We start from the raw sequence: 11,046 nt of genomic DNA, 5'->3' as shown, positions 1-11,046 counted from the left end.
CAATTTCCCTAATGAATATTGATGCTAAAATCTTAAATAAGATATTAGCAAGGAGATTACAGCAAGTGATCACCAGGATAATACACTATGACCAGGTGGGATTTATACCAGGAATGCAGGGCTGGTTCAACATTAGAAAAACTATTAACATAATCAACCACATCAATAAGAAAACCAACCAAAATCATATGATTATCTCAATAGATGCAGAGAAAGCTTTTGACAAAGTACAACACCCATTCCTAATAAAAACACTAGAGAGTTTAGGAATAGGGGGAGCTTTCCTTAGAATAATAAACAGTATCTACCTAAAGCCATCAGCAAGTATTATATGCAATGGAGATAAATTAGAGGCCTTCCCAATAAGATCAGGGATGAAACAGGGATGTCCATTATCACCCCTATTATTTAATATTGTCCTAGAAATGTTAGCTTTAGCAATCAGAGAAGAGAAAGGAATTAAAGGAATTAGAATAGGCAAGGAGGAAATAACATTTTTATCATTAGGTGCAGCACACTCCTTCAACCATACAGACTTTCACAGCCTTATCCTGTATGGTTCTTGTGGTGTGTTTTTGTTTTGTTTTGTTTTGTTTTAAATCCTCCATAGAGACCCATCTAACATGCCTGTTGTTTCCCTCACCTTTAACCCTTGGGAGATTATCAACCATCTAACATCATTGGGAAAGGTTGTGCTAATGGGTTTTTGTCCATCTGTGGTACTATTACCCCCATAATCCTTTGAATCCTTTAAGGCTAGCTGTGTGACCAGTCATTTAACCCTATTGCCCTGACAAAAAAAAAAAAAGAAAAGAAAAGAAAATCCTTTAAGGCACTGCACAATTTCTGAGATGTAATCCTACCAACCTGCTGTCTCACTACAATGTAGCAGTGAGGTACAGGGGCAATAGTAATGCTTTTGGAAGATCTGGGTTTGCCCCCCCAAATACAAGTGACTCCAATACCCAATAGCTTTGGTCAGTGTCAGAAACAGAGCCTAGGACTTGTGACAACCCAAAGAAATCTATCAGCCCTCCTATTCATTTTAGGCTTTAGGCTTTCTTGAGTATAGGTTTACCTGTTTTGCTAGGCTTTTGGACAGAGGTGAGTTTGTCCCTTTTCTCTACTGAAGAGATATCATGTATATCTCCCAAGAAAGTAGTACTAAGCTTACCTTTGGTGATAAGTTGGTTATCTGTGTACACAGTGAGTTTGTCCATATTTTGGGCCTTTGCTTGCTCAATCCCTTTGGCAGCAGCCTTGAAAAAAATATTTTGTTGTCAAGATGTTGAGATTTCTCAATTTTCATCATTGTAGTTTCTAAGTAAAAAGGAATGATGAATGCATACTTTTAAGTGTGGGGGTTGTTCTCAGACATACCCCACTAGCTTTGTGACCTTAGGTTGTGAAACTATCATTAGCTTCCTTCTCCTATTTCTGTCAAATAGGGACAATACTTGGACAACCTACACCACATGACTGTTGTAAAGTGTTTTAGAAATAGGAAGTGCCAGACATTAGAAGGGGGCAGCTAATATAGTAGTCCAACCCTAATAATAAGCACACATATCTTCAATATTACAACTTGGAACAATAAGTGTAGGGAGGGAAGTGGCAGGTGGAGTGCTCCAAGAGCAGGGTTTTGGGGTCCCATTTTAATAAGGTTTTGGTTATAGAGAACACTTATCTAAGCCATTTTAAGGTTTAGTTCATTAAGATTTCAATGTCATCTCTAAGTTATCAGTACTATTTTAGGGATCCATAATATATAATAGTTTTGTGACAGGCTTTAAAGAGCCTTTCCTTGGGGCCTACCTGACTTCTCATTTAAGCACATGGTGTCAAGATGTAGTCTTAATTTGGGGGGTAATTTGCCAGTGGCTTTTATGTTCCCCTAATTTATAAGGCACATTTCCAAGTTATTTCTGTGTTTCCCTTTCCAATCTTATTTCTGATTGCTACCCACTACTGGTTACTTATGTACTTACTGTACTGAGTAATGGGATGGTTGGGAAAATCATAAAATATAATTTCAACAAACTTACTGTCAGAGGGAACATGAATATAGAAAATAAATACAAGAGTAATTTTGGGAGGAGGGACTAATTTTGGAGTTGCCCATTCATTGAGATAACAAATGGGAAGAATATTGTCAATGGGAGGTTGCATGCTTGCAACTTTTCCTGTTTCCCTGGGAAGGAGGCAAGAAGACTCCCTAAAATTGTTTTATTCTTATTCCTGCTGCCTTTACCAGTTCCCTGTATATAAATTGCTTCAATTGAGTAAGGACAAATAGATTCCTGCCTCAAGATACTTAGGTTTGGTGTGACCTTGAGCAATCCAATTAAAAATCTCTCAACCTCAATTTTCTCACCTGTAAAATGGGGATAAAGTCTATCTTCCATAGTTGTGGTGGAGACAGATGAGACAACATAAAAGAACTTTGCAAACCTAAATATAAATGCTAGCTATTAAATGAACAATTTCTCAGACAAAGCTTGCTTCATTTAGGTCTTGTTCTTTAGGCCACAGGCACTCCATGCAATAACAAACAATCCTGTAAAAATTGGTATTTCAGTGGATAAAGCATTGGCCCTAGATTCAGGAGGACCTTTGTTCAAATCTGGCATGATCCCGGGCAAGTCACTTAACCTTCATTCCCCGCCCCCCCCCCAAAAAAGGTATTTCAGCTGTTACTTTTAGAAATGGAATGAACTGGGGCTCAAGGGATCAGTGCTATTAACCTTGGAGAAAAAATTTTGAAAATTAGTTCCCTTTACTCCAAACTTATTCTGTTGTTAGAGCACACCTCAATTGTATTGTCTTTAAGACACAGCTAAGAAGCCTTTGTAACTAATATTATCGATAGAAATTAATGAAGGGGCAGGTAGGTGGTGCAGTGGATAGAGCACTGGCCCTGAATTCAGGAGGACAGGAGTTCAAATCTGGCCTCAGATACTTTACACTTACTAGCTGTGTGACCCTAGGCAAATCACTTAACCCCAATTGCCTCAAAAAAAAATTAATTAATGAAAACCTAAAATGACCAGAATGGATTTTTTCTTCTAAAGATCAAAACCTTTAAACTTACTTCTAATGATGCTCTTTGGTTTGTCTGTCGCCCAGGATGTGTACTACTTATGTTTCTGTAAAACAAACACAAACATACACAGACACGCACATATGCATGCACAACAATAAAAACATAAAACAATTGACCTGGGAATGGGTACAAGGTAAGGTTCATTAAACTTTAGTTTGATGATACCAATAGCTTTCCATTATATTGCTGTTCTATTCTGCATTACTTTAATAATGACTCTGGCTCCCAGGTAACTGGAACATTACTTGTAAATCTAAGAGAAGTGGGGCAAGCTAGGTAGCATAGTGGATAGAGCACCGGCTCTGGTTTCAGGAGGACCCCAGTTCAAATCTGGCCTCAGACAATTTACATTTACTAGCTGTGTGACACTAGGCAAGTCACTTTGATATGGGAAAATACAGGAGATGAAACTGAGGCCCAAGCTGAGACCCCCAAAATGAAAGTAGAACATACTGTTTGTTCCCCTAAAGTCTGTGGTTTAGTACCAACTTCCTGACATATGCCTTCCTATCTGTCAAGTAGCTCACCACAATGTACCTGTGAGAACCTGCATGCATTTTCATGCCTAAGAGATATAAAAACTGCAGCTTGGACACTTGGTGGCTGCCCAGAGTATCAGAGGCTACTCTGCTTTGGGCCAGCGCATCAATAAACTGCTCTTCCTTATTCCTGAGTGCCGTTTGGGTTTCTCCATCAGAATTTCCCACAACAACTTAACCCCAATTGCCTCACACACAAAAACAAACAAACAAAAATAAAATCTAAGAGAAGTAAAAAACTTTCTACTCTTTATTGTTCTTCCAAATAATTCTTCAATTGTTCATGATTTTGTCAGTGCAATGCACTGAGAAAGGATAATTTTGGAGCTTGCCTCATTAGCTTCTTGTTAAGACTGTGAACTTACAGATCTTGGTCTGGTCCCCAGTAGACACCAATACCTCCTCGTGCACCTTCTCTTCCATTATTTTTGCAGGCACCCTTGACATACACAGTGTTACGGTCTGTAAAACACATTTCTGTAGTGTTATTCTAAATGAGCTTGGCGGGGGGGATTATTAATTACTGCATTGTTTGAATCTAGACTTGCACGACAAGAAACCAGACATATATTGCTTAGAGACTAGACTAGTTTAATGCTTAACTCAGAATGTGCAGGTTATACTGACCCCAGAAACCTTCCAGGGGATCCAAAGATTTAATGCAAGAAATTTTCTATTTCCTGAGGTCTACATTTTAATCCATGTGCCAGCCAATCAGACATCTGTTTCCTTGCTTTTTAGTTTGAGTCCTATATCATGTATAACTCATACAGGTTAGGGGGAGCAGCCCACCTACTTTGGCACTCCTTTTTGCCATAATTAACTTCTTTCTAAAAATTATAAAAACTAATTTCTGAGTTTTGTTCTTGATGGACATGACAAATTCACACCCTTCCTGCCACTCCCAAGTCTGACTTGCTCCCAAGGCTAAGATGTAGAATAAGTCTGGTTTTATCATCGAAGTCTAAAGATTCCTCATTCAGGGTTAGGACTAGATTCCTGTGGTCCTAAAACCAAAGTAAAGTACTGCCTTTTTGCTGTACTATTTAAGCTCCAAGCTTGGACCCCAAGGGTTATGAAAAGTTATTTATTCAAATCCTACCTCATTCCCTAGTTGTATGACTCTGGACAAGTAAATTAACCTTATAAGCTTCAGTTTCATCATTTATAATGGGGGGGTGGTAAATAATTATCATCTGACAGGGTTGTAGTTAAGATAAAATAAAATTATTCGTAGAGCACTTTGTAAACCTGGAAGTGCTTTCTCTTTTCTTGTACAGACCTGGGGTTTTAGGGAGAAGGTAGGTGGTAGGTGATCCAACTTAATGTAGATTGGCAAGTATTCTCAGAGTTGTCTGGAGAGCTTAAAAGGTCAAGTCAGGTTACAATTGCCATTATGTGTCAGAGGAAGACAGGATAGAAATCCAGTCTTTCTGCTTGGAGTAATTTCTACTAAGCCAGACTGTGGGTAGTTTCCTTTTTAAAGTTCATTCTAGACACTATCATTTATTACATATCATTTATGCTTGTTTACATATTAAATTATAGGTTATAGATCTAAATCATTACCTTTACCCATTACTAGGATGTACAGTTAATTTCTTAAGTGTGTAGGAGCTCAACATATGGGGTCCCTTAAAGGAGCTTCCCAGTTTTTGCTCACAGACTTTTATTTAGAGGCATGGAAGGATACCCTGAGACCCATCTCATCTATTCTCCATTTTAAAGAGAAACCAGGGACCCGAGGCAGGAAAATCACTTGCCTAGTCACTCAAAAAGAGTTTAAATAGCAGGTACAGGATTCACATCCTGGGCCTGCCCCTAAATCAAAAACAATTTCCTCAGTTTACCTAAATAATTCGAGGACCTCTCCACCCGTGTTAGGAGGGGGCAGGTGGATATGAAACCACTTCACCCATGTAAGGAAGGGGAAGGGGGAAGAAGGGAGGGTTGGTACCAGTATGGGGTTGCACTAACAGGAGACAGCAAGGAGGAGGGTGTTGGGGTACACCATATTCAGTAAGGTAAAATACGTATCTCTCAGAGAGATTGCTACAACACCCTGCTTGGCCACAGAACAAGTGGGGGGATGTGCTTTAGCAATGGGATGGAGTAAGGACAGAGTGGTCTAGCAATAACAGAGATTGGGGTGCTGTGTTCTTTCCAGACTTCAGCCTCAGAGTCTGAGCTGACTCAAGTCCACTATATCCTACTCACAATTAAACATGCAAAAGCCCCAAACAAGACAAAAACCATAAAACACACAGGAAAAGGACTATATAAAATTATGGATTTCTATTACTGATATATTGAAGGGAGATTGGCCAGTGAGAGTCTAGTCCTTAAAAGGATGCATGTTTTAAAAATATATACTCAAATGTACCGTTTTAATTCATGAGACTTTCCTGGAACTGACTTTGCAGTTTCTTTCTTTTCAAGTGATTCTGTCTGATTATTTAAAATGTATTGAAAAAAAAATGTATTGAGCCCATTTTTTAAGACCCGTTCTCAGTGTAACAAAAATCAGACCCCCAGGTCCTGTTCTCTTGGAACAGTTTTGAAAGAAGGGAAGATCAGAGGTGGCTGAAATTTACAGGATTACACTGATGCACTAGACTAAAGGACCTTCAATCTAACCTGACCCCACCAGAGCTGGCCTCTTACTATAGTAGTGATTTTGATGCTATGGGTGGGTTTTCTCATGTGTTAGATGATAAAGGTGGACTAGGATTGAAGAGCTGAAGTGACCTGAAAACCTAGCTCTTCCACTTACTGCCGTTGTCATTTTAGGCTGAACCTTAAGGTTGCTTGGGCTAAAATTGCTCTTTGTTAAAAGGGAAAGCAAGGGCAAATTAGAGGGCCTGTTGAGAAACATTTTAGCTTTAAATCTTTGATCCTATGACCTAGGGAAGCCTCACGAGACAGGGCAAACAGGCAGAGCAACACCCTGGCCCTGATAATGAGCCTTCTGTCTAAGTCTCTCCTGGGCAGAGGATTCTGTCCCTGTTGTCCCCTGGTAAGCATCCCTTCACCTCGATTTCTTTGAGGACTTACCTGATCCCTGCTATGGCTGCCAATAGTGACTTCCAGAGCCTCTAGTCTGCCAGTCATAGTCATAGCTCCGTGAGTTCCTCGGATTGTTTTTCCAACTCATCTTCAGTCTCTCCCAAAGTTTGGTAAGAAAAGATACCAGACTGGCCTTCAGAAAATGTGAATTTCTACTCCGCAAACCCAGGAGTTTTAAAAGCCAAGAAAGGGGTGGGTGAGGCTCCAAACTACTTCCCAGACTACACCCTTCCTCTCCTTTAATCTTGAAAATATGTTAGGTGACTCAAAGCCATTTGCATACTCTTTGGGCAGCTTTCCTTTTCCCTACAACTGTTAGAAGCCCTTGCTCCTTCTCCTAAAATCATTTATCTTTTCATATTCATTGATGTATTCCTTAAACCTTCTTTAAACTACTTGGTGAATACAAAGGGAATACCCTTTTCTCCAGGTGTCCCCAAACTGGTTAGAAGCATTGCCTTAGGTAATATGTGCTGGATCTCAGCAGAGCGATCTGAAGTGGGGGAAGTAGGACATTGGAGTAGCTCTTGGGAGAAGGGTGGGTAAGATTTTAATTGGCAAAAAAGGAGAGGAAGGCTTTCCAAGGAAAGCAAAAGGACAAGAGATTGGTCAAGTGGTAGAAATTTGTCTAGAACTAGGCACCTATTTGGAACAAAAAGAGAAAACCTGAACAATTCCTGTGCTCAAAGAGCCTACGATATATCGGGAGAAACAACATGTGCATAGATATAGGAAGATGTGTCTCATAGGTCCACTTAAAGAAATAGTAGGAATAAGAAAAAAGATGAAAAGGTATAATGTCTCCTGATAACTACAATATTTATTGCAAACTGAATCCCCACCCAGGCTCTCCTACCCAGGCCCTGGATTCAGGAGGACTTGAGTTCAAATCTGGTCTCAGACACTCCACAATTAGAGCTGTGTGACTCTGGGCAAGTCACTTAATCCTCATTCCCCTGCAAAAAAAAAAAAAGAGCATACTATGTAATAGAGTTAGTAGCTCCTATACTTAACTCAGGAGCAGTTCTATTGTTTCTTTTGTTAAAGGTTCATTTACATTAAGTAGTTCTACATGACTCTGGAGCAGTCTTTTGGTTCCTTTCTGTTCTGTTACCCCATAAAAACTCTGTCCTCTGTTCCCATCTTTGAGTATTCCTAGCTTCCAAGCTTTGCGATACCAGGAGCTATAGTTCCTTTGCCCCGATTAAAGACCTTTTTTCTCCTATGTTATTTCCTTAATTTCCAGGTTAACACTCCTTTGCTAAAAGTTGGAGTCATTTTTCTCCCATGACACTGTGGGTATGGGGGATTTCTGTTCTCATTGAAATGGCTCCAGTGACCCAACCTCAAAGATCCTAAAACTATGTGTCAGTTACTTTCTGTTGTAATGATTGGAATAACGCCACCTGCACCAATAACCCATTAGTCAGAGATGCTAAAAACTATGTCAGTTACTTCCTTCCTACTCTCAACCAATAACCCATTTGGCATCTTTTGCCCCTTCTCACTCTCTTATGAGCTCTTTATGAATATTTCCATGTAGAGGGGCAGCTAGGTGGTGCAGTGGATAAAGCACCAGCCCTGGATTCAGGAGGACCTGAGTTCAAATCCACACTCAGACACTTGCTAGCTGTGTGACCCTGGACAAGTCACTTAACCCTCATCACCCTGCTTCCCACCCCATACATATATATATATATATATATATATATATATATACACATATACACACACACACACATATATATATACATATCTATATCTATATATCTCCATGTAGTACAAAGCCCATCTTTAATTACCATGTGATTTCTCATAAATCAGAAATGAAAAGAGCTATCTTCTATCAATGTGGTTTTGTCATTGTTGATTTGGTGCAGACCTATGATTTCACTGGGGTAAGGAATTTCCCTCTAACCCTGCATATTGGCACCTCCTCTGCTACTTTATAGGCTTGGATTTGCCCAGGATCATATCACCCCACATGTCAGAGGTAGGACTTAAACCCAGGTTCTCCTGATTCTAAGCCCAGCTGCCAATCCATTAAGACATACTACCTCTTCTCTAAGACCATGAGAAATGAGAAGGAATGATGCACTATGCCTCCTCTCCCCTGTAATTACTATGTAATCAATCTTTATCCTGAGCTGATCACATTCATCTTCCCTATGGAGTCCCAATAAAAGTACCTTCTTTGGTTTGAATGAAGGTAAATGTTTATTAATGTAATTATTTTCTTCTTATTTTTTTTGGCAGGGCAATGAGGGTTAAGGGACTTGCCCAGGGTCACACAGCTAGTAAGTGTCAAATGTCTGAGGCCATATTTGAACTCAGGTTCTTCTGAGTTCAAATGTATGAGAATGATGGGAGATAAGGCTGGAAAGATAAATTGGGATAAAATTGTAGAGGGCCTTCAATGCTAGGATAAGGACAGTGTAGTGACCTGGGCAATGATATGATGAAACAATGCCATATAATAAAGAGAAGGCTCTGGAATGAGGAGGATCTGGGTTCAAGTCCTGCCTTTGATAAATGTGGGCTGTGCTGATTGTAGCACTAAACTCAGTTAACTGCCCAGTGTTCCTAAATCACAGGTCCAAACACCTTCCCCCCCCCCCTGCCAAAAAAATGTGCCCATAAAGACCTATTGTGATGCCTCCTTATAGTGTGCAGAGAGCTCCTGAATTCTTGAAATTCCAGTGTAGCACATTCCACCAAGGTAGAGAGAGGCTGTGTAGAAATTAGCATAAATGGCTCCATATTGGGAATCTGGATGACCCCAGTGGAAATCTCCTGACTCATGCACCCGAACAACTTTGGAAAGTCTCCTGTATATAAACTCATAACTTGAGGCTGCCATTCTTTTTATTACACTAGGTTGCCCGTTGGCTAAAGAGAAAGCAGCTTTAATAGCAGAGAAAAAAAATGTGGGGGAGGTGTTAGAATGGAATTTTTCCCCAACTGTTTCCTTTCACTCACTCACTCAACTCATTCACTCACTCACCCATTCACTCACTCACCCATTCACTCACTCACCCATTCACTCACTCACCCATTCACTCACTCACTCACTCACTCACTCACTCACTCACTCACTCACTCACTCCCACCCGTGGGGAAGGGGAACTGGTCAGAAGCAGAAAGCTATATAGCCTTGGAAAGGCTGGTGAGCAACCACTTCCTTAAAGGAAAAGGAAGGTGATTGCTAATTTGCTGGCACTGAGAGGTGTCGTAAGGATTTAAAACTACCCAGAGGCCTCAGCCTCATTATTACTTACCCTAGCCTCTGCTAGACCTGTGCTGGTGACCTCACCCCAGGTCTCTGCTCATCTTATGCTGACTGGGTGACTCAGTTTCTCTTTTGAGACTTTTTGAGTTTCCCCGAGGCCTTCTTAGTTAAGCTAATTGGATTCCTTATAATTGTTATGGGGGAAATTGATGGGAGTTTGGGGTAGGGTTCTTAGGAATTCCTCTTTAAAGAATTACACTCTCTTGCACACAAATCCAATAAGAATAAAATAATATTTTATTTAGGCTCTAGGGAAAGGAAACCAAGAGAGAAGTCCTTGGACTTCTCATGGGGAGAAGGTATGGCACAGAGGCATGGCTCTCTGAGATACCTATCTCCCTGAGCAGAAGACAGGCAAATACTTTTATACAGAACCAATGATGGTCTAATTTGAGAGAAAGTGGGTTGAGGTACATTGTAGCCAAAGTAAAGAGGATGTGAAAATGCTAGCCAAGACAATTATATAAGATGGCTGGTGGCCACATATTATTCTTTTAAGGAAAGTTTACTGGTTATATATTTGCTATTTTTTTCCTTTTTCCTCTTAACTGTGATGATGATACATTGAACCCAGAGTGCATTCACAAAAATAAATTTAATTAATTGCTCTAATTTTGCAAGAGTTTTCCTGGTAACCATTACCTACATTGTCATTCGGGAAGACTTCATTGCACATGGCTTTATATCACAATTTATGTTCATAGGGTACTTTTACTTTTGAAATCACTGTTTAACTTTGTTTAGACATTGAATTTACTTATGTACATCATCTATTCCCCCAGTAGAATGAAAACTTTGAGGGCCTATTATTTTGCCTTTGCCTTTTGGAGAGGGGAGAGATCTCCTAATAATTTAGCAGAGTGCCTTGCAAATAGTAGATGCTTAATAAATAGTGTTGACTTGAACTGAATGAAAAATAAATGTTTGAAATAAATTCTGCAGCAACAATATTTAGATTATTACTGATTACTGTTGTGGAAGAATGAGTAACATGATCTTTACTGGATTAGAAACTGTTTTAAGTGCGTTAATTTTGCATTAATTTTCTT

General features: G+C 39.8%; 1 long non-coding RNA gene across 1 annotated transcript; it reads right to left on the bottom strand.

The window, feature by feature from the left end:
* Positions 1–1,193: 1,193 nt before the first annotated feature.
* On the bottom strand, positions 1,194–6,835 carry LOC122744554. Its single transcript, XR_006355085.1, has 4 exons — positions 6,697–6,835; positions 4,008–4,104; positions 3,092–3,146; positions 1,194–1,320 (listed from the first exon to the last, which is right to left on the bottom strand). It is a non-coding gene; the product is annotated as an uncharacterized LOC122744554 (long non-coding RNA).
* Between the last annotated feature and the right edge of the window lie 4,211 nt (positions 6,836–11,046).

The sequence above is a fragment of the Dromiciops gliroides genome, chromosome 2 (genome assembly GCF_019393635.1).
Source record: "Dromiciops gliroides isolate mDroGli1 chromosome 2, mDroGli1.pri, whole genome shotgun sequence".
Taxonomy (NCBI): Eukaryota; Metazoa; Chordata; class Mammalia; order Microbiotheria; family Microbiotheriidae; genus Dromiciops; species Dromiciops gliroides.
The sequence above is the reverse complement of the archived record's forward strand: the minus strand, read 5'-3'. Positions and strand labels throughout refer to the sequence as shown.